Source organism: Podarcis pityusensis, assembly GCF_964106645.2.
Source record: "Podarcis pityusensis genome assembly, chromosome: 6".
Classification (NCBI taxonomy): domain Eukaryota; kingdom Metazoa; phylum Chordata; class Lepidosauria; order Squamata; family Lacertidae; genus Podarcis; species Podarcis pityusensis.
The window spans coordinates 60,723,791-60,747,562 of NC_138030.1; the positions used below are offsets into that span (position 1 = coordinate 60,723,791).

General features: G+C 41.0%; 1 protein-coding gene across 10 annotated transcripts in view; it reads left to right on the top strand.

Annotated features, from left to right (window-relative positions):
- Positions 1-23,772, top strand: part of NFIA (nuclear factor I A) — a 413,608-nt gene that overhangs the window by 382,197 nt on the left and 7,639 nt on the right. The gene's annotated exons all lie outside the window — the stretch shown is intronic.

Genomic DNA, 23,772 nt, shown 5'->3' on the forward strand with positions numbered 1-23,772 from the left:
TGTCATAACAGGACTGCTATCATGGATGAGTGGACCTTATCGTTCCCCCAGCTTGAGGTGAGCTGATTCAAGAGGTCAAAGATGGTCCGTTTGAGAAATGGCTTTTCACAAGCAAGCAAACAGTAGCTGCAGTTCATCACACAGAAAACTGCAAGTTGTATCATGTTCACAAAGCATGTGAACTTACCCTCAGTAATGAAATCGATATATTCCAGGACTCAGACTGTGAGAGCACTGTCTGCTTTCTTGCTGACTTCTCCATTTGCACTGTTTGGTAAGGGCTCTCCTTTATAGCTACATGGATAGAAGTGGTTAAACTGTGTTGGATTTCAAGCCTTCTCCGCATTGAACAAGGTCACAGAAAGTACACCAGCAACTCGGAGAATATTTTAACTCTTCAGGGTCTGTTTTTATTGGTTAGGCAGTAGAAAGCCGCTTGGCTGTCTGCTTTTCCACCGTTCAGCCTCCCTTCAAGTACCTCCTATTTAACAGATGTACAAGAAAAGTTTTCACATGCTTTTACATTTAAATTGTAATGTTTATTTTGTGGCCTCATAACTTTAAGCAGAGAGGGATTTTAAAGCAAGCTGTTTGAACCTACAGTCCTGTGCTCAGTTATTCAATACTTCAGCAGCCCTGTGCCCACTGACTTTGAAATAAGCCCCATTGAATTTGATTCTGTTTAAACAGAAATAAGTCCCTTTGATTGTATGGGGCTTCCAGATCAGATTGCTTAGGATGCTATAATTTTCATATTTGTTCTTACTGTTTAGGGGTAGACAAGACAAACCGTATTTCCATTGGTCCGATTTTAACAACTCATTGTAAATTTGCCTTCAAAGAGCAAGACACTTAAGTGTTTGAGCACTAATGGCTGCAATTGTAAACAAACTGACGCAGAATTAACAAAATTATGAACATGATAGTAATCAACAGCGCATATTTCTATTGACTAGATAACCTTGGTATGATTAATTGTTTTGGTTAAGATTTAAATAATTTAATTCTGAAATTTGGAGTAAAATGAAAACCTGCAAGCAGTTTATCTTGAATTTTAAGTTATACCAGATATTTCCTTTTAGTACAACATCTAAATTCAAAATGGAGATGTTCTCTTTCTGCCAAACCTTGCAAATAATTGAGGGGCTGGGGTTGCTGCAGATTTCAATTAAGGGATGTGTGAGAGAAAGTGTATGTGTGAGAGAGGGGGGAGAGAGAGAGCTGTCTTATTTGTAAAGGAAATACTATCCCATGCAGATTGTCATCCACTGAAAATATTCAGTCCACTTTCCCCTGACATCTAATACCAAGGAATGTACCACATGCAACCCAAGTGATATTGGAAGTGTTGCAACTCCTTTATAGAAAGTCAAGCGGAAATGGCAGACTCTCCAGTTACTGAGTCCTAAACTACAGACTCTACCTTGACTGCTCCCCTCCCACAACATGTTCATATGGAATAGTGATTTATGTGGTCCTTCTCCACCAGGCCATCAGGAACAGCTGCCTGGACAGTCAACAAGACACTGAAAAATCTCCACGTTTTCTATCGCTTGCTTCCTTGGTTTCTATCTCACCATGAGATTAGGAACATACGATGCATCTCATGGCCCTACTCTCACTTTCTATCCTTTCTAAATTCCAGCACAAGAATAAGTACTTCTGGAGCTGATGTTTCTGTCTAGCTTGGTCTGTGAGGGCTTAGACATTTTTCTCACCTTGGGGAAGCTACTAAAGGAAGTTTGATACCACTGTGGAGTTTGCAGCCAACTCTTTGGAAATGGGAGGAATATGAACTTAGTCTATATATAGAAGGCGCAGGGAAGATATATGCCACAAATATCTTTGAAAATAATAACACTTGGGATTAATTTTATGGGCAAGTGCCCCTTCTTTCAGAGCAACACTCATCACCTTTTTTCTTGATTGGAGCCAGCTTAATTGCCGACAGTTAAACTATTCAAGTTTTCTTTATTATTGACCCATTCACCTTCCCACTCTGTTTGGTTGGTAATATGCCTATAAAATATTTTTAAAAATATATGTTGGAGTAAGGCACTTGATTCTGAAATTGGATTCTGTTAGATCCTGCCCCATCCAGCAAAGTCTTGCCTCCCCCCCCCCAACAAAAATCCTGGCTACGCTCATGTTTCTAAGCTAGTTTTATGTTTTTCAAGCAGATTTTCCTCCCCCCCTTTTTTTTGGTTACTGCAGACATTTATCTGCATAGCAAATTAAGAACAATAAACGTCCGTCTGATTTATTGTGTGTTACCTCAGTTGGTTAGGGTGGTGCTGATAACGCCAAGGTTGTGGATTCTGTTTCCATATGGTCCATCTGCATATTCTTGCATTGCAGGGGCTTGGACTTGATGACCCTCAAGGTCATCTCTACTCTACAATCTATATTCAATGATTGGGAAGGTTGGAAATGAGCAGATATAATGAATGGACCAAGTTCTTCCTAAGTAATTCTTTTGGGGGGGCAGCCAAAGTTGTTGAGCACCTACCTTCTGCTGACCTCCACAGCCACAACCACTGCACCAACACAATCATTGCTCCGCACAGCCCCAACCTCAAAAGCTGACACAACGCATCAAAGAGGTGCCAGAACTCAGTCCTGGTGAGTTCTGGCTAAAAAAAGTCCTGAGGATGATGGAGCATTTAGAGGAAGGAGACCCTACCAGGGATAAATGTGGAATAACATTGGGAAGGGCTGTAGCTCAGTGATGGTGCATTGGCTTTCTATACAGAGTCCAAAGTTTGATCCCTGGCATCTGTAGGACTGGATATATTCCCTGTCTGAAATCCTAGAAGGCAGCTGCCTGTCAGTGTAGACTGTACTCATCTAGCCGCATCAGTGTAAGGCAGCTTCTGATGTCCCTTTGTTCCTGTAGCACTAAAGTCAGATTTATAAGGAAGTAATGGGTAGCTTTTCTGTTTTCTTTCATATCTTATTGTGCTGTGGTATTAGTAGTGAATATAATCAGCTGTTTACTGCCCAGCCAAGAAGTCTAAATGGTGGTTCTGTCCGGAATCTCTGGTATTTAAGTTCTAGCCCAGTGGATTTTCCCATAAATATTGTAAAGAATCATTATTCTAGAGAGCACCCGTCAAGAAGGACATGATTAAGTGCAAGGCATTTCTCTTCCCAAGAAAGTGGTAACTAATGGCACAATCTACTGTTAGTCCTGTGAATATTCATTAATTGCAAGGAAGAACTTCCCAGTGGATTGTTAGAAATACTGATTTATTTTCAAATCAATAAGGCTTTAAAAAATAAAAATAAACACTGTATGGGTGATCAAAGCAGCTTTAAAACAAGTTAGCACTGTATCTCTAAGGAAGTTCTAAACTTCATAGCACTTTCTTTATGAAAGGTATTGGTTTGTCAGCCATGCAGGTTAATGATTAATGGGGCTAGAAATCCACCCTGAACTGTCTGTTTGGTGTTTGATTGTTGTGGCCAGCTAAAGTACTACAGAGTTTATAGATTCTCTGATTTCTGCTTAAAATCGTCTCTTACGCAGCTGCAATTTCTTTTTGCCATATACCTCCATTGCCCTTCCGAACATACATGAGAGAGTCGAACTGCAGCTATGCATTCTTGGCTACATTTTTTTCCTTTTCCTTTTTGATTTTCTGCTCTCCACTTTCACCTCCCCCACCAACCTCCACTGCAGATAATGGTGTATTGGATTAGCCTTCCTTGCTGCTGCATCAGATCCCGATCGATTTATTGACTCTGTCAGAGAGGCTAGTACAGTAATTGTTACAAGAGCAGAATGGAAAGCAAGAACATGTCCACATAAAAAATAAAAATGACATTTTGTTCTTTCTTTACCTTCCTCTTTTTCCTTACACTATAGATCTTTATGTGTATACACAACGAGAGACCACTTAAATTAACCCATTACTTATACATTATTAATTGTGACAGTTGGGGTGCTACATGATTACAAACATATTATTGAAAACATTGATCTCACTCTACTGGGGTGCATTTTAGTGGTTTTTTTGGGGGGGGACTGGCTTCTCTGATGGTTGTGTCAGGGTATCACTGAATCACATTTCCTTGTTGGCGTTAGGTTATCAATATGAAAGATCTTGGAACTTCATAAAATAGTGAATCCCAATAAAATGGTAACAAAGAGACTGAAACCCCAGTCCTATATGTGTGCATAACTGCAATGGGCCATGTGGCAGCTTGCAGCTGTGTTGGTACAATGACAACCTGCACTGTGCTAGTAGAACAGACCTATCGCCCTGTGCTATGTATTCATCACAATCCTTTTACAGTTCTAGCCCTATGATAGCTGAAATGTGTTTAGGCTTTGTTGAATATGAATCATCCATAATCTTTTTTCTTTTCTTTTTTTTAACCTTGTTTTGCCAAAGAACTGTTTTCTGCTTTAACATAGTGTGATGTCCTAGGATCAGCCCACACCAGCCATAGATCATAATGTTATGCTGGCACATTCTATTTTTTATTATTGCAGATACAAACGAAGCTTTCATTAAACTGCACATAAATAAGAAGATATATCAAATGCCATACTTTAGGAATCCTAAAAATTTGCTTTTGCTATTGCTCAGAGGAGAAAGCCGCTGGCAAACTGCATGTTTATTCAGAAATGAATTATATGGGATTTAGTGCCAGGTTAGTCAGCACAGGATACACCTTGGTCGTAGGAAAAATTATAACGCTTTCCCCGGCATACATTTTGCCAGGATGAGACTTTAAGAAACCAAGCACTTGACAAGGGTTATTAATGCACTCGCCCATGTAGCAGTTCCAGTGAAATCATCTGGGAGGGAAGATTCCATTGGCACCATTCATTCATTCATTTTATTTGTATGCCACTTTTCCACACACACAAAATCATTCTCAAAGCAACTTGCCACAAAGAAACGGAAGCATTTCAAACAAAAACGATTTCGTAATAACATAGCGAAATAAAAATATAATAACATACAATACTATACAATAACTTACAATACAACACATCCAATTCTATAAATATAACAAGATTACTTAGACAGCAAGCAGCATCCCAACAGCAAAAATAACAAGTGAGCTTCACCATTTCACCTTCGTCCTAAAAACACCCCTTCCATGATGCTGCTCACATCAGTCTCCTGCAGGAGCTTCTTGTAAGGTTTCAAGGGCAAAGGGGTTGGGTAGTTGGAAACACCCACTCCTATGACGATGCTCCACTGGAATATTATTATTATTATTATTATTATTATTATTATTATTTATTACAATTGTATACCACCTTTATCTGAACATCCCAGGGCGGTTCACAACAGAAAACTACAAAATGGGAATACAAAATACATAATAAAACAGAAACATGCTTGTATCTGGGGTGAATAGAACCTTTAGGGAATTTTCATAAAGACCTTGGGATACAGGGAGAGAGCTACCCTCTGGCCCCACGTGCCATGGCTTGTTCCTGACTCTATTCCACCCCGCAGCAGATTAAATTTAAACATTCACAGTTATCATCATGTCTTGTTTGGGCTTCAAAATGAATGGCTATACAGTGGTACCTCGGGTTACATATGCTTCAGGTTACAGACTCCACTAACCCAGAAATATTACCTCGGGTTAAGAACTTTGCTTCAGGATGACAACAGAACAGCGGCAGCGCAGTGGCAGCAGGAAGCCCAGTTAGCTAAAGTGGTGCTTCAGGTTAAGAATGAATTAAGTTCTTAACCCGAGGTACCACTGTATTTAAAGAGAGTCAAGAGGTGTGAACTGAGGAGTTTTTGTAAAAAAAGAAATGCATGTATCAAGAGTGTGTGGTGTGTGTGTGTGTGTGTGTGTGTGTGTGTGTGTACACACACACACACACACATGCATGCATGCATGCATGCAGACTATCATTTGGCCTTAAAAAGAGCTTCCACCAGAGTTTGTGGTAATTTAAAATCTCACAGTTAAAAATCTGAGTGCTCAGAAGAGAGGGATAGCAATGTTAAATAATAATATTGTGGTTCGAGGACCCGATCCCCACGTAGTGGAATGAAAACACAAGGACACGTGTTATAAGGTTAATGGGCAAGAAAAGGCCACAACTTTATTGATTACAGCAAGTGAAAAGGTATTGGCTTAGGCATTGGATTACGTCAGCTGACTCCACCCCCTCAGAGAGGGGTGAGTCTAAAACGGGGGGGGGGGGTATTCACCAGTAGGTGGAGCCTGTTGATGCTAATCCAACTATAGGCTCTCCCCTGATGTCACCGAGGGTCGTGCCATGGCCTCCCGCCACGCAGGCATCGGACAGAATACACGACCGCCGGATTCCTTTAACGGAATACCCAAAATTGAAGGCGCAGGCGATGGCCACACCTAGCCCTTCAACACACCACAACACATTATTCCAATGCCTAACCGCCACCCGAGCCCAAAAGGCTCGCCGCCAATACCCTCACAGCTGTAACCAATCCCTGATGCTGCTGATGATGCGACGACGAAAAGTGAGGCCGGAAGGCTGGTACCGCAGCAATTTAGGCTGCTAAACACACCCCCTCGCAGGCACCTGGTTGGGTGCCTGCCCATGGGCGTGGGCGCCAGCCAGGTGAGTGGGAGGCAGGGGGCTAACGCCCCCTGCTTGAGGCGGAGTCCGGCTCCCGACCACAACCACTCCCCTCTCTTGCAGGAGGAGAGTCTTTAAGATAATGCTCTTAAAATACAGTGTTACAAACTTAATTTGGTTCTGGAGGACCGTTCTTAACTTGAAACTGTTCTTAACTTGAGGTACCACTTTAGCTAATGGGACCTCCCGCTGCAGCTGCACGATTTCTGTTCTCATCCTGAAGCAAAGTTCTTAACCTGAGGTACTATTTCTGGCTTAGCGGAGTCTGTAACCTGAAGCGTCTGTAACCTGAAGTGTCTGTAACCTGAGGTACCACTGTATACACATCATTGTTCTAGAATGAATTAAAATGACTGATAGAAATTTCAGTCCTGTGAGTATGAGGTAGAACAGATTTTATGTAGCAAAGATACCTTTGTTCACTTGGTCACAATTATTCCCATTTTTTAGACTGGAATATGTGTGTTGTGAAGATTTTCACAAGACCACTCTTCTTTACCAAAGCAATCCAAGAGCTGGTTGCCTTAAAATCCAATATACATTAAAACAAATGTTTGGAAAAAATAACAAACAACCAGCAGAATCAACCTGTTGTTCAAACTGTCTTCTGGTGATAGAAATATGCAGCTTGCAGTCAATAATATTCATATTCTAATAAATATGAATGTTAGGTTTTTGCACAGAACACTTCTTCTCAGGTCACCAGCAGCCTTCGTAAGGATTTCTCAGGCTATGCAACAGATAAAATAGATGATTGCAAAGCAAACCAGATACATGAATTATTACCTATAAATGTACAAGCTAAACAATATTTTTATTTCTTTAGCTAATTTCTTTTTTTAAAATGTACTAATCTGTGCAGTATTTTTTATACAGTTACAAGGATCTCTGGTGTATTTGGGATATGAAAAGTTACTGGAAATTTTAGGTTGCACTGTAAAGTCAGTGGGTGTGTTTTTATTAAATTCCACAAATACAGTTAGTTCATTTTTGCAACAAATTCTTTTCCTTTTTTTTAAAAAAAAATAAGTGCTTATATTCTGCTTGAAAATAAATGTACAAAGAAAACTGAGTAATTTCCATCTTTCAGTGAAGTAAGGACAAAGGTCAAAATACCCATTTTCTTGGCAGGCAATAACCACAAGTACAGTTATAGTCTAAAAACCATCCCCGTAAAAGCAGTATTGTGGCACACCATAATGTATTATTTTTCAAGGATTCCAGAACAGTTTCCCTCACTTAATAAGTAGCATGCCAGGTTCTCCTCTCCCTCTGCAATCAGAAATAACTTTGGAAACATATAGAAAGCCAGCTGATTGCAAGCTGTGTTTGCTCAGCTAAAAATTGTAGGCAATACGCAGAGGAAGTAGTACATGCTTAAATTCTGGAAGTGCTTAAGTTGTCTAATTGCAGTTGGGATTTGGCCTTGTCTAATTTCTCTAGTTAGTGCCCAGTGCCTAAAATATTGCACTCAGTTTCTTGTGGCCAAGCCCCATTTCTTAAAATTTAGGGCTTTAAGTATGCACTTGGTTGAAGCCAATTAGTGGGATTGTGATTAACCCCATGCCACTATAAGTGGACAGGTCATTTTTGTCCAAACCTGCAACTGACTGAATTGACAGCAAGATCTTGAATTTCAAATATCTGATATAAGCTAATGAAGTGTTTCAAAATCATGAGATGTGACCATTAATAGATGCTGGAAGTGGAAATGTGTGTGTTGATCCCTTCAAAGAGTATAATTATGGTTACTGTCATAACAATAACTATTAATTCAATCCACTTGGTATGCTACATACTGTTAAAACACAGCACTAATAATTAGTCTGACTTTATGCTAATAAATAGTTTGACTTTACCCCCGTGTGATGCCTGATAGGTTTGATGCAGACTTCACCTTATGTTGAAATAAGGCCTCCTTCCATTTACAGAATAATTATTCACCCTGAACCCAACACCATGTCCCACTGTTCCAAAATTTTAAATTAATAAATAAACAATAACTAGAACTGCAATGTTTAGTCAATTATCAGTTAAAAAACCTTTTGACTGATTTATTTTGCAGCAGGTTTTATTTTTAAAAATTGTTTAGTGCTTTCTGTGAAATTACTTAAAAGATTTGCAGCTAATAGGATGTTGTATGTGTATCACCTAAAAGCAGAGAAATGGATGCTGCTTCTCCTCCCCAGACTGTTTACTTTATTAATATGCAGATTTAATAGATTAATCATTAACTGAGTGAAGCTTAACCCATTAAATATCCTAAGATTTCTTCAATTGTATGACAGCTCTAATAATGGACAATGGTCAGTCTTAACTTTTTTTGGGGGGGGGGGTGTTCAGTTAAATGTCTGTTACGAATTGCCCTTGACTTTAATTGTCCTTTAGGGATGACTCTCCAGATCCTGCCCCTCAATACTGCCTACGTTTTTCATGTTGTTCCAGGATCTTCACTACACAGTGTCCTTTGATAACCAAGGACAGCTGTGGTGGACTCCTCTAGACATTTCTATCCAGACCAGAAAGTCACTGCAGTGTAATGTGAGATGTGGCTTCCTTTGACCCTGAAATCTCCGCATATTGCCGCTATCTAGGCAAACCTGGGGGGGGGGGGGAGTTAGACCCAGAAACTGTACAAGATTGGACTAAAATCATGACCTTGGTCCAACTAGAAGCAGTCAAATAAAGCAGAAGTAGCTTTATAGGGGCAGGGTGTGCGTCAAAGGGAATTATAGTCTGAATTGCACCCTTTCACATGCACATTCAACATTATTTAACACAAGCAGTTGCTCCATGAACACAATGCACACACTTTGGCCACAGAAGAATGCCCCTTCTACCATGGAAATGTGTTACCAAGCAGTAAGAGTCTTGGCAGATCACTTCATTATTTTTTTCTGCCTGTTGCAGCAGTTGTAATGCACTATGTTGGAAGATGGGTGGTGGTAGTTGTTGTGTGTGATAATAATCATAATAATCATAATAATAATAATAATAATAATGAAGCAATTAAAAATCAATATGTATTTTTAATATGGACATGCCGCAGACCAGCTGAATGAAGCTTATGGATCACTGATGGTCCATGGACCACCGTTTCGGAAGCTCTAAAGCATTTTAGGTAGTACAGTGGTACCTCAGGTTAAGTACTTAATTCGTTCTGGAGGTCCGTACTTAACCTGAAATTGTTCTTAACCTGAAGTACCACTTTAGCTAATGGGGCCTCCCGCTGCTGCCGCGCCACCGGAACCCGATTTCTGTTCTCATCCTGAAGCAAAGTTCTTAACCTGAAGCACTATTTCTGGGTTAGCGGAGTCTGTAACCTGAAGCGTATGTAACCTGAAGCATATGTAACCTGAGGTACCACTGTATAGCTAAAAATGGCAGGCTTTAGCCACTTAGTCATTGGTGCATCATGTTGACTGCCTATTTCTTACATTTTCATAAGGCTTATCTTGTACTAGAAATCATTAGAAACTATTGAGTCCAGTCTTCAAAACAGACTCTTTGGTGTCAATGCTACTAGTATTAGGACACCTCCATGCTTCAGGGGTGTGTGTGTGTGTGTGTGTGTGTGTGATGTATGTTTGCTATCACATCCAATTAAATCTACATAGCTCCACATCAATGTCATCTTGGGTATAACACCATTTCCTTCCTTCAGTGAAGGTGATAACCCTTATTCTGTACCTACAGCAAAACTGCTGATTTTGACAAAATGCTAGATTTTTATTTTTATTTTTTTGCAAAAACATCTATTTTGAGAACTGCTGTTTGTTTTGTCTTATACTTCAACTCTCCCTTGGGTCCAAAAAATGGGCTTTGAGGATTTTTTCCTATTCATGGGTACAGAACTAAAGAAAAATAGGCAACATTCTGATATGTCTCATCACATGTCTAAACACGATAGTCTATTGATGTGTACTGACCAATTGTTTGTGAAAGAATAATAGTTGTATTTAGACATTTTTTCCTTGTTGCACTCCTAAGATGCATAGTTTTTTTAAAAAAGTCTGTTTGTAGATAACTTGCTTTGGGAGCCCAGCCTTTGGTTCAAACTGAATAAAACTGCAAGTACAGTCTTGAGAGCTTGCTAACAAAGGATTTTGCAAAACTAACAAAAGCGGAAAGTGCAATGAAGAACAAAGGGTTAGACTGTGGTGAAAGTACAAGCTGGTTGTTATAACACCGGGACTGTTAGGATAAGTTATGTTCCTTTAAAAAAAAGTGTAATATTTTAACTGTAATGCTATATGCAAATAATTAAGGATATATTGTTCTACCTCCTTCCTTCCTCTTCTCTTGGTTATGTGGAAACTTTTAATACTGGAGCTTGAAATTTGTGCCTCTGGGTCTCAAATGCCTGAGAAAGCACTGCAGGCTGTAACTGCAGAACATTCCTTTGGTGGGCCCTGGAAACAGAGCAAGCTAGCACAAGAGAAGTTCAGAGAGATCACATGTAAATGAAGGCTGGCTCTAGGCTCCCAAGGAGCATTTTATTTAGTTTAAATTTGAACTTGAACTTTTAAATGCATTCCAATGGAACTGGACAGAAAGTATTGCTGGGTGCAGCGGGAAACCATTTTGCTCCGAGTACAGCCTCCTTGCAAAATAGGTTGTTAACAGATCCAGTGGGGGGGGGGGTTAGTTTTATATCCCAGACTTCCATAAAAACACACGAAGTGTGAAGAGGAGACACATTTCCAAACACTCGGAAAGAGGTGATGGGCTGGAGAGGGGGAGGCGCATTTGACCAGGATTCCCTGGCATGTAACCAAAGCATGTGTGTGGATGTATGTTTATACATGGCAAAACAAAACTGCCATGTACAGTGTGACTGAACTCTTACAGTGAAGGAATGTACTGTGCACTGACGTGTGCTCTCAGTACTGCAGTTCAAAGCAAGTCTTGGTTACTACTAACCTTACCATATTGAAAAGGCGCGCAGTCAGGCTGAGAGTCATATGACAGATTGACACTTGGCACAGCCCAGATCAGTGGTCCTTTATATATGATTATCTAGTCCACCATACATAGGCGTGCTGGTCCTATACCACCAGCGCATTCAGAGGAGCGCTGTGCACCATTCAACAATGCACACAGAAGGCGCCTCTATTTCAATGAGACCTTTTCTTATTACTTTTAAACTTATGCTCTTCATCAAACAAGAGCTTGCCATTAAACTTTCTATGTAGCGGGTGAAGAAGAAAAAAGTGTGTGTGTGTGTGTGTGTGTGTGTCCCTTGCCAGGGCCTGTGCACCTGCATCGAATCCCTGTATAGTTTGCCAATTAAGTGGAGGGTCTGAAAAGACTCAGTCTGCGGTTCTGTAGTTTAAATTAAGGGCATGAGATTTTTAGTGCATTAACCTCATACCATTTAGAATGCCAGCATATCCCGACTTTTCATCTGTGTTTTAGAGCGTCCTGCAAGTAGATGGAGGCAGAGTGCTTGTATTCCAGTAAGAAAAACCTTATGACTAACAACAGCTCGTAAGCAACACTTTGGAAGTCTCTGAAAGATTTCATCTTGCTTTCCACTTAATCCCCTTGCTGCTGTACTTGAGTTCTCAAGTAACTTTGATAGTGCAGGCTCACTTTAATGGGTACAATCTATTTTTCATGACAAAGCAGGAAATAAGCTGTCTTTCGTGGGGAGGAGGAAAGATTTACAAAATGTAATCATTGTTGAAATATTCCCTTTGAACTAGCTTGTCCGCAGGGGTGTCTGGCTCCCAATATCCCAGTTTCTTTAGAACACCCTTACTAGTTCTTCCCGCAGATCAGGTACACTGGTGGTTCACTTCTTTGATGTCTTGAATGAATGAAAGAAAAGCATAATAAAAGGGAGCTGTTGATCAAGCATAAAATACTCTTTAAGCTGACAGAATGGCAGAGTTAACACATCCTAAGCTGCTTTTAGTTTTTCCCTTTCCCCCCCTCACATTTTCCTGTGCTTTGTGTACAGTGGGGGTTTGTATTTTTCCCCCCAAGCCTCTGATCTATGTAGTATGCCGTCCTATAACAAAACCAGAATAGGATTGTTTCTTTCTCTTGTTTGCTTGACTACTTTTTCTTTTCCTTCTTCTCACCACCTCCGCCTGAAAAATCTGAAGTTAACTATTACTGTGACTGGCTTTGAACGTGTGTCATGAAAGTTTGGGCCATTAATTTAAAGTAAACTTGGCAATAAACACAACTATTCCTTTCCTTCTGCAGAAGCATGTGAGATTTTCCTCATAAGAATGTTAATCTTTATCTTAAAAGTATAATGTTTGATCATTTTCTTTCATAGCAAAAAGGGGGAAGTTTTCTTCCCATAGCTCTAATTTATATCATAAATTCCTTTGCGTAATGTATACACCGTATTCAAAGTGACACTCGGTCTTGCTTGCTTGGATTACATTCAAACCCTTTCCCTCTGATGGTTCTATATATTATATTCAGACTAAAGGCAACTGTGTTGCAGTTCAACCAACCTTTAATTCATTTTTCAGAATTCAGACACAGGAGATCCTTGACTTGGATTTACGCATTGTTACAAAGGAAACTTTCTGGACTACTCAGTAGATTAGGAACCAGCAGCAAGAATTGCTGCATGATAAATTTTGTGCTAGGTTTTTGGAGGGCACCTGCTTTCCATGACTGCTGCCACTGAGAAACACAGCTAGCTCCCCATTGCGGGGCACCTGAAACAGGAAGAAGTTGCTCCACTTCAGTCTCTTGGAAATGGGGTACTTCACTTCCCATTCAGAAAAAAAGGGAAATGCAGCATTAGTGTTACCAGTGAACTGGTGTGCTAAAGACATGTTAATATAAAAACTGAGCTCACAAGTAGTTTCCAGTGTAGTGCACTCTCTTTCTATATTATATATGCTTTCAACCTTAGTTTTGGAAGTCCTGTTATAGAGCTATAGGATGAAGTTCAACACAGTTCACTACATTTAGTTTCCTTCAAAAATTTGTGTATATTTTGCTTTGAAAATTTTGTGCCCTTGGGGAAATTTGCACCTCTTTCTTTTAAGATGTTCAAAGTACACAACTGTATATTACCAAGATTGCTATTTAGGGAAATGGGGGTCTTCCATCCCTTTTTGCTGGATCTGGCCATCTAGTCCAGCATCCTATTCTCACAGTGCCCAGCCAGGGGCATTCTCTCCTTCTGCTGTTTCCAGAAACTGGTGTTCAGAAGCATACTGCTTCCAGCAGTGGAGGAAGAAATAACCATTGGCATTGGTAGCCACTGATAGCCTTATCCTCCATGAAAATTAAACATTTGTCATTGTGTTCAGTCAAACATCCTTAAAGCCCATTTTCATACCTTTGTCTTCACACCTGGAGTTGTTGGGTGTGGGACTTGCAATGTGTGCACCTACCCCATCCCTGGTTTTGCAGCTCACATACTCAGCTGAATGCCTGAGCACAGCTTAAACCTATGTATGAATGTATTCAAAGATTCATACCATTCCCTTCTAGCAAAGTTAGATTCAGAGCCAACTTTCAAAATAAAACAAAACAATAAAATACCAGCAGCTTTAAATCAGCAATATATCAAAATAGCATAAAATCATATAAGAAGACAACAATATAATATGAATGCATGTGTCCTTCAAGCCTGGAAAGAAGCCGAGGCCAACTTATTTTGATTTAGCCTAACTTTCCTATGCTCCCAATCAGTGCCGGCCCAATCTTCTTAGAGATGGCAAGTACCACTGTGAAGTTGTCCCTCATAAGTGCTGATCAGCAATATCCCTTTTTCTATAAATTGAGCAACATGTTGAGGTGAAAACAATGGGACGCTGTGTTTTGGGGTTGCATTCCCGCGCAAGATCACAACTATTGCATGAGAGCATAGCACCCCAAAACGTGGCCCTGATAAAAGCACTTTTTCGGGGCGAGATCACGGTGCCCAAAAAGGCCACTGTGCTTTCGCGTGAAAAAATGGGATGTCATGGTTTCCCCAGGACAGCTGAGGGTTATGCTGTGGTGTGCCACAAAGTCCCCCTTTTCAAATGTCGTCTCCACCATAAATGAACAAGATGATCTTATAACTAAGGTTGGCGCCAGCTTCACCTCTGTTGTGAGGGTATTTCACAATCAAGAAGTGATTGCTTTGAAAGACCCTCAAGGCTTATGCAGTCTATTGCCTCATAGCCTTAGCATCTCAGCTGCAATGTCGGGACAATAATATTGATGTATCTTCTAATAGTACTGATATATCTTAGTACTTGGGATGCGGGTGGTGCTGTGGGTTAAACCACAGAGCCTAGGACTTGCCGATCAGAAGGTCAGCGGTTCGAATCCCCGCAACAGGATGAGCTCCCGTCGTTCGGTCCCTGCTCCTGCCAACCTAGCAGTTCAAAAGCACATCAAGGTGCAAGTAGATAAATAGATACCACTCCATCAGGAAGGTAAACTGCATTTCCGTGCACTGCTCTGGTTTGCCAGAAGCGGCTTAGTCATGCTGTACGCCGGCTCCCTTGCCCAATAAAGCGAGATGAGCGCTGCAACCCCAGAGTTGGTCACGACTGGACCTAATGGTCAGGGGTCCCTTTACCTTTTTATCTTAATACTTTAAAAAATGAGCATTCTAAACAACTATATTAATGTTGTTGTGGCCATCAAAAAAACAGGGTAGACTCACACAGACTTAAGTGTTCCAGTCCTCTGAAATCTGTAGGCTATTCAGTCCCAGAGAGTTCCCTCTATGGCACAGGTGGTGAGCTGTTTTTCACCGAAAGGTCATGTTCCCTTCTGGGCAACCTTTGAAGGCTTACATGTCAGTAATGCACAGAGCCAAAGGCAAAGAAAGACAGCACGACAAATGTGAACTGTACCTTTTGTACAGTAGGCTAGTTTCTTCACACTCACACATCACTCTCTTTCTTTCCTCCATCCAGGCAAGCAACAGGCATTATGGAGTTAAAGGACACATTTCAGTCAGGCAAAGACACTCAAGGAAAGTGTGAAGCAGAGCCTGTGATTGTTGTAGCCTGGTTAGAGGGTGGGTGGGAAGGGATATTGCCTGGGCTAGAATATGGAGGATCAGACCGAGAGGCCCAGAGTGCTTCATTTGGCCCTGGACCAGAGGCTCTTTGTTCCTGTCCTAGAGAATGATAGCCCCCAATGGCACCAATCAAATCCACAGCCAGTGCACCACCATAGAAAGACCCTGGTCTGGTTTATCACACAACGTACTTTACTTTGGGTGGGACCCCAGGAAGGGCCTCCACTGTCAGTCTTGATACATGGGCAGGTTTATTATAGGAAGAGGTTCTGCTTCAAGTACCTGAGTTCCAAGTCATTCAGAGCCTTATGTTTTAAAGTCAACACTTCAACTTAGGCCCTGGTAACCTAAAGCCAATGTGGAGTAGAGGTTATATTACAGGACTAAGACCTGGGTTGTAAGTTCCCATTCAGCCATGAAGACCACAGAGTGACTTAGGGCCACTCTGCCAAACCTATCAGCCAAACCTACCTCACAACATTGCTGTGAGGATAAAATGGGGAGAACTATGTGTGCCACCTTGAACTTCTTGGAGAAAAGGTTGTCTATAAATACAGTTAATAATAGTAATGAGACCTGGCCTAATCTTTGTATTTCAGCCTAACCTACTTCATAGAATTATTGTAACGGAAATTGTGTTGGGGGGGTGTACATGCCCTGTATGCCACCCAATCTCTTTGGAAGAGAAGGGAAATTTTGTAAATCAATAAAAGGCCTTAGTTATGAATGCATTTGGGGGACATAAAATCTAGCCTATGGAGTTTGTCAGAGAACATTCTGAATGTATTAATGTCCTTAAATAACCCATTTTGCTTTGAGAAGCAAGCCAACTTGTCACACCCAGTTCTGGATTCCACATTAACAACCTCCTTCCGCAGCATTAAACTTTGCCCTTGAGGACTTCTTTTTACTTTCTTCTATTCTTCAGTTACCACTTCTGTTTGTTTTGTCTAATATGTCATTATTTAGGGGGATGCACAGATAGAAATCTTTGGAACTGGGCTAGTTTGAGTTTGAAAATAGAAATTTTTAGAGCCAAAAATAAAAAGACAGGCGTTTTAAAGATTATTTGAATAACCTTTTGGCCTATTTCTGTGCTGCTAGCACAGTCAAAACGTGTACTAGAGAATAAATGTTTCTGTTCTCTTTGAAATATTCTGAACTCCAGGACTGGTGTTTTTTCAATGTTCTTTGAATCCCAAAGAAAGACTTGCCAGGAGGTTTCTTTTCTTTTCTTTTTTAAGTCCCCTTCCGCAGCTAGCCCTGGATATAGGCTGACATTCTCAAAGCAATGTAATTGCCATTTCAGACTTCCTGTTTAGGATTCAGTCAAGTAGATATTGTTTATGGTTCATAAAACCTTACTACTGTGAGGATTTTAGGACACTGGCAGTATAGAGCCTCAACTTTCATAGTGCTGTAAATTAGGGAGGGGGGAGTGTGATAATACTCCTCTGAGGACATTAAAACAGAGCTCAGCAATGGTTAAATGGAATTTTATAAGCACATTCAGTGTGGAACTGTTTTGCATTACATGAGTTGAATACCTTAGAGATGACACACATCTGCAGGCACTTTATTAAATCCTTAGTCAGCACTTTTCAACCTGATGAGATTACTTCTTCATTTGACTGGAGAAAGGAAAGTGAAGATCTTGTACTGGACTGCAGAATTCTTCTTGATGTTTCACCTTCAGCATGGGGGGGAAGGACAGTAAAATCCATTTTAGGACAACACAGAATTGTAGTAGCCCCGGGTATGGGCAAAAAAAGAGAGAAGTCTTAATGCAGGCCCAGTAAATGGTCTGGGCATTTCTTATACTGCAGATTTTCTGAAGCTGTTCAGATGTGGACCTGAGTAGTTCCTTACACTAGAGACCACTGGGAATCCCATATAAGACCAGATATTTAAAAAATTGAAATATTGAATGCATTTCTGATTGCATATTACCCAACATGCCAAAAAATTCTTCCAGCACAGATACTTGTTTTTACACCTTAGATGGATCTGTGAATCGCAGACCAAATGTGAGCATATTTGTGGCAGCATGTGTAAGTGCATTTAAACACCCCCTTTATTTTGAAGCTTACATTTTCTTTCAATTGTAAGGCTGAAAGTTTGTCAAAAAGATAGTTTAGCTGCTATTCGAACACAATCCAAAATATTTTACCCTCACACCCGGAGTGGTGGAAATAGGGAGGGTGAAGTTTAAAACGCTACCACAGTAGAACCACTGCCTATGGACTTTTTTTTCTGTGAGACATTATGAATTTGTTGTGATGCACATGCTCTTTAATGCACATGCTCTTTAATGCATTTGAAAACAAATAATAATCAAGCGTGGTTGCATGTTTGGGGGGGGGAGGCAGACTTCTGACTTTGTAAACAGTGTACTGGGGCATCTTATTCTGGAAAAAAGTCAGTTGGTAGTCAGTTGAGTGTCGAACATCTCTGCAAATGATTTTTTAGTGTCCAGTTTGGCCAGGAAAGAGTTAATCAGCTTTCCATTGTGTCAGACGTGAGTGGTGCCTCCAGGAGTCATATTGACACCCCCAGCGCAGGGTAACTCTATTCCTTTATTGACATGTTGCTCCTCAAGAACACAACAGCACTGTCTGCAAATCATTGCTAAAATCATCTTAAAAAAAAAAAAAAGTTTGAAAGCCTTAAGGCTTAGACAAAGGCACAAGAGCTGCAGTGCGCAGCTCAAAACTCCGGAGTCAGCAACTTCTATTGATTAAAAACTAACCTTTAAAGTAACTCTCAGAGTGTGTGGTTAGCATTTAAATTTAAACATGTCATGAGTTGATTTGTGTTACTGAATACCAACTCTGAAGGAGTTACATTCACATCAGATTTTTTTTTCTAATTCCCTTAAGCAGCTGAAGTATTTCATGAAATGTCAGCAGGGCAGGAGAGTGGGAGAGAGGTGTTTATGGGGAGAGGGTGCGACTGGCATGAGCCTCGTATAAGTTTTCTTTCCCATGCAAATATTCAACTCTTTCTCTCTCCCTATCCCACCCCAGTAAAAAAAAAAAAAAGTGTGGGGAGTGCAACACAATAATTAGCCCTTTGTCTAACTTTCCCAAGTGCCAGAGAGAGGCTGATTAATTAAATATACAACAGCATTGGGTTTTGGAGTGGGGGTCTCGCTTGCTGGGTAGGTCATAAATTAGGCTGAATAAATACTTCAATGTGTTTGCAGTGGCCCTGCTACGTCAGAGCCACTGGAAGGTTGGTGGGAGGAGAGCAGAGTGTTTCTTGCTAATGATAGTCACGTCTGGGTCTGTCTGGTTGCTCGTAGCAACCAGACATGATGTAACACCAGGATGAACTTGAACTTGGGGGACTTGAAAAGGGAACAATAGACCAGAGCAATCAATAAAGCCTATTTCAGTGAAGGATTACAGAGCTGCTCTGGGGTAACCTTGTCTGCAAGGCACACACTGAATAGTAAGATGGGTGAAGAAACTTCCCCACCCACCCACCCCGTTTTGAGAGGAGTTCAGAAGCACTGCAGATTCCCCCCCCCCAAAAAAAACCTGTGCAGTGAGTAGCAAAGGAAAGAAGTGGCATGGAAAAGTGCACCCCCTGCTGTCCAAAATGTACACTGAGTATTATTAAAAGAAATACCATGCACAAGCTGCATTCTGAAAAAAAACGCAAATAGTTTCAAGCGTTTTACTACATGTCCCAAAGTGAAACAGGCCATCTAGGCATCCAGACTGTCTGAATCAAATCCCTGTAATTTTGGGATGGTTACTAACTGACAGTTAACATCAACCAGAAGAACAGCAGCAGCAACAAAACACTATAAATTAAGACCTAGATATCGTTCTTGATCACTACTTTAAAAATTAGTTCAGCCTAAAACTTCTCATTTGCCTCTGTCAGTTGCATACTTTACATGGGACTTGTTTCAATAAATCAGTAAATCTGTAACAGGAATGCTACTTTTAATGCTTTTAAAATAACAGTCATGTTAGGTGTGTTACCAAGTTGGATTGGAAGCCTTTATCAACTTGATAGGCAGGTCCTGGTGATAGCTTCTCTAACAACTAGGGACAAATGGTCTTTCTCTCAATTTAAAACATGTGGCTTCTTGCTAGCTACTCCTAGAACCATGATTCTAAACTTGGGTGCTGTTCGAATGTCTGCTGTGCAGGGTAATGTTTCGCACCATCCAAGCTTTACTGTTCTGTAATAACACTTAAAGGTAAAGGTAAATGGACCCCCGACCATTGGATCCAGTCACGGACGACTCTGGGGTTGCAGAGCTCATCTCACTTTACTGGCCGAGGGAGCTGGCATACAGCTTCCGGGTCATGTGGCCAGAATGACTAAGCCGCTTCTGCCAAACCAGAGCAGTGCACAGAAACACCATTTATCTTCCCGCCGGAGCAGTACCTATTTATATATTTGCAATTCGTGCTTTCAAACTGCTAGGTTGTCAGGAGCAGGGACCGAGCAACGGGAGCTCACATGTCGCAGGGATTCGAACCGCCAACCTTCTGAACAGCAAGCCCTAGGCTCTGTGGTTTAACGTGAGAGCAAATTTTATTGAAATGAATACAAGAAGTTCGTCAATATATATAGAATTTATGTGTTTGAATCAGTGCACTATTAGTAAACACTCATCTTAGTGGCCCTGATGACAACTGTTTACTCAGTTCAGTTGTGTAAATAATGTACCATTCTTTACTCACTTGAGTAATTTTATCAAAGCCAATCTATATTAATCTGGTGAATAGCACTGCTTATAAAATAATGAGCCTAGGCACCCTAACCTTCAGGAAAACCTTTTGAACAAAAGTTACATATAAAAACTATTTCATTTAATTACTATCAGTCTAGCTCTGACTCATAAAATCAGAAAAGAAAGATGGTGAAAGTGTGTGTGTCTGAGAGAGAGAGAGAGAGAGAGAGAGAGAGAGAGAGAGAGAGAGATGAAAAAAGACCAAAGAATTAGCCAGTGGGATGAAAAAGGAAACTAGTCATCTGAATTGACTGTGTTTCTCTTGCCAACTTATTTTTAAATAAAGCAGTATTTATTTAACTTGCCTCCATGACATACTACCAAAGCTAAAAATCATGTAATCTTAAAGCCAGCAGGATTTTTGCTTTTCTTTGTTAATATGCAATTTAAATATTAATAATACTGGGTATTTTGGTGTAAGCTCATTTTGTCTGAGAAATGACAGGGGCAGTAAAGGCACCACTTTGATTTGTGTCACCTAGCTGAACTTTTTTTATTTATTATGTCACTCATAAAATCCAGTGATGCAAGGGCAATGTGTTTTGTTTCTGTCAAAGAAAGAAAGAAAAAAAGGTGCAAATTATTAAAGCTGGACAGCCAGAAAATATTTACATATAGTGGATGCGGTGTTAGACTTCAGTGATCCTGGCCTGATCACAGCCTAGCCTACCTCACAGGGTTGTTGTAAACAGTGCTTTTTCTGGGGGGGGGGACGCAGGGGTACACACACCCCTAAACATTTTGTGAATCTAAGTTTGGCCTCATTGAGGGGCAGTATTTCAATAGGAAATAGGGATAGGAAAATGAGAGTACCCATAAACATTTTTTTTAGGAAAAAAAGAACTGGTTGTAAAGATAAAATGGAAAGGCTCTGTGTAAGCCACTCAGAACTCCATAGAAGAATGAGAGGATACTATTGTAATAGGTAATGGTAACAATATTCAAAAACAGAATCAAAAGTTAGTTTCAAGCATTACACCAGCGTGATTCAGCCCCACTCCTCCTCCGCACCAGTGCCAATTTCCACTAGGTACACACGGCAATGGCACTGAGATGTTCTTCACAGTTGGGCTGACTTCTGAGACAAACAGTGAACACAAGCCTGCTTCCATATGTAAGAAGTTTGGGCAACCTTCAAACGAGCACATGGATGTTTGAATCATAGTATTCGAAAGATTGTGGAGGGATGGCTTAAATGGATAACAGAAGTCACAGTTGTGTATAACTGAACTCATGGTGGCCTTTAGTGTTGTGTCTGCTTGTTCAGCTGAACGTAACAAGGCCTTATCTAGTTATTTTACACTACCAGGGTTCAAAATCAAATAACTTTTTATTGGGTTTTGATTCTTCTCACGCCTTCATTGATTTGGTGGCTTTTCTGAGGTAAACCATCAGGCCTGAAGAACACAAAACGTATTGTTGTGAGTTTGGGGGTGGGGGCTTGGCCATATGCCTGAGGTTCTTCTAAAGCCTGCATCCAGCCAGGGTTAGAATCTTATAGAGGATTCAGTTGTTCATGTTCTTGGTAATAGCTTATGTATTGGTCCTGAAGGTAACAAAGGAAGTGACTTTGTGCCAGAGAAAAAATGGGTGGGTCCTTCTCCCTCAACTGGCTAGTAGTTAGAAAGACAATGGCCAGAGTTGAGGTATCTAGAAGCAGGAGGATGCAGGATGGGAATCCCGAGAGACAGAATCATGCTTGATTTCTGCTGGAATCCAAGGCTGTGGCTATGGGAGACCTTCTTGGGGTGTTAATGGTATGAGTCACCTCCATCGTAGGTTCAGGTTGTACTGTATATATGTTGGAAATAAACCATACATCATAAAGGCACCACAACTCTACTGTCCATCATTCTGAGGTAACCAAACCCTGAGTAAGCACCTGGAACCCGCTTGCACCCCTCCGAGATTGGGGTGCTGTGCAACAGTATTCTGAATCTATTGGAAATAAAACAATTCACCTTTCCAGCCCCTTTCCTGCTGTGGTTCACCTCAGTCTGTCATGACAGACATCTATGCCCATTGTTTTGTATTTTATGGAGTGCTATGATACGTTTTAGTTTAATTTCATGGAAGACAGCTTTTATCCAGGTTTAACCTTTATTTACAAACATAGACTTGGCCAGAGAGAGAAGTATCAGCACTTTTGCTGATCCAATTGCCTCTTATTTCAGGGTTCATCTGCTGTGTTCCTCATAACAACTGACAGTGATGTCAGTTATCCATTTTACATGTTATAGCCACAATTCAGAACTGACAATAGAGAGGCAGCCTTGATGTGGCAGTTTTAAAACATAGATCTTAGCCTTTTTCCATTTTAGCAATTGGACCTTCATGTATATGGCACAATATTTTCACATGGTCAGAGATTGATGCAGCAAAAAAACCCCCACCCCTTTCCAAGTCTCAGGAGAATCCAACTGTGTTTGGACACATATGAATGGAATCTAGGGGTGTGGTTCAGTTGTGGGACATGTATAGGCAAACTAAATTTAGCCACAACCTTCAGATTACTTTAATCCAAGATGGTCTTAATGGTTTCGTGGAATGTGTAGCTCATACTACTCATTGTATTGCCAGAATTTCTAAAGTTCCAAGCAGCTCCTGAAATCTTTATGTGGCAGAGAGCCACATGCTTCTTGTACTGCTGCTTTATCCTTCCTCCTCAACTGCCTAAACCCACTTTTGGGCTCCCTACAGCAGTGGTTTTCAACCAGTGTGCAGTGGCACCCTGGGGTGCCTTGAATGATGGTCAGAGGTGACATGGGCAACAATGGCCTCTGTCCCTCTTCCGATTCCCTCTCACGTCTCTGCCTCCCAAAGGCTTGCACAGCTGTTTGTTGCAGCATCTTTGGCTACAAGCTTCCCAGGCAAATGGTCCTCTGGGGCTGACCAGGGGGTGCTTCCCAGGCCGCTGTGGGGCAGTGTGAAGCGGCACCTCTCTTTGAGGGCAGCTCAGAGACAAGGGGCTGTGGGGGCGGCTGCGCAGAGGACTCCCAAGGAGAGGTGGGAAGAGAGGAGGCTAAGGGAACACTCCACAAGGGAGGGTGTTTGAAAAGCTGTGAGGGCCTGCCAGCTCTGCAGACAAGGGGTGACATAACTGGGCTCCTGAGCCCCATAGGGGTACCATGGAAAGAATGGAGTTGGTCAAGGGAGCCATGGACCCAAAAATGTTGAAAATCTCTGCCCTACAGGTTTATTATTTAAGTGACAGTTCATGGATAGAGCAGCACTCATGACAATTTGTGTCTCTTCCATATGTTCAAATATACACACATCAGTCACATCTGTGTAATGATTTGCAGTTTTATTATTTAGTGTTCAGTCATCTCTATGTAAAAAGAATAAGGAGAGGTGCAATGTCATGTGATTTCACTGGTTTAGTACCTTGGCACAAGAAATAGCCAA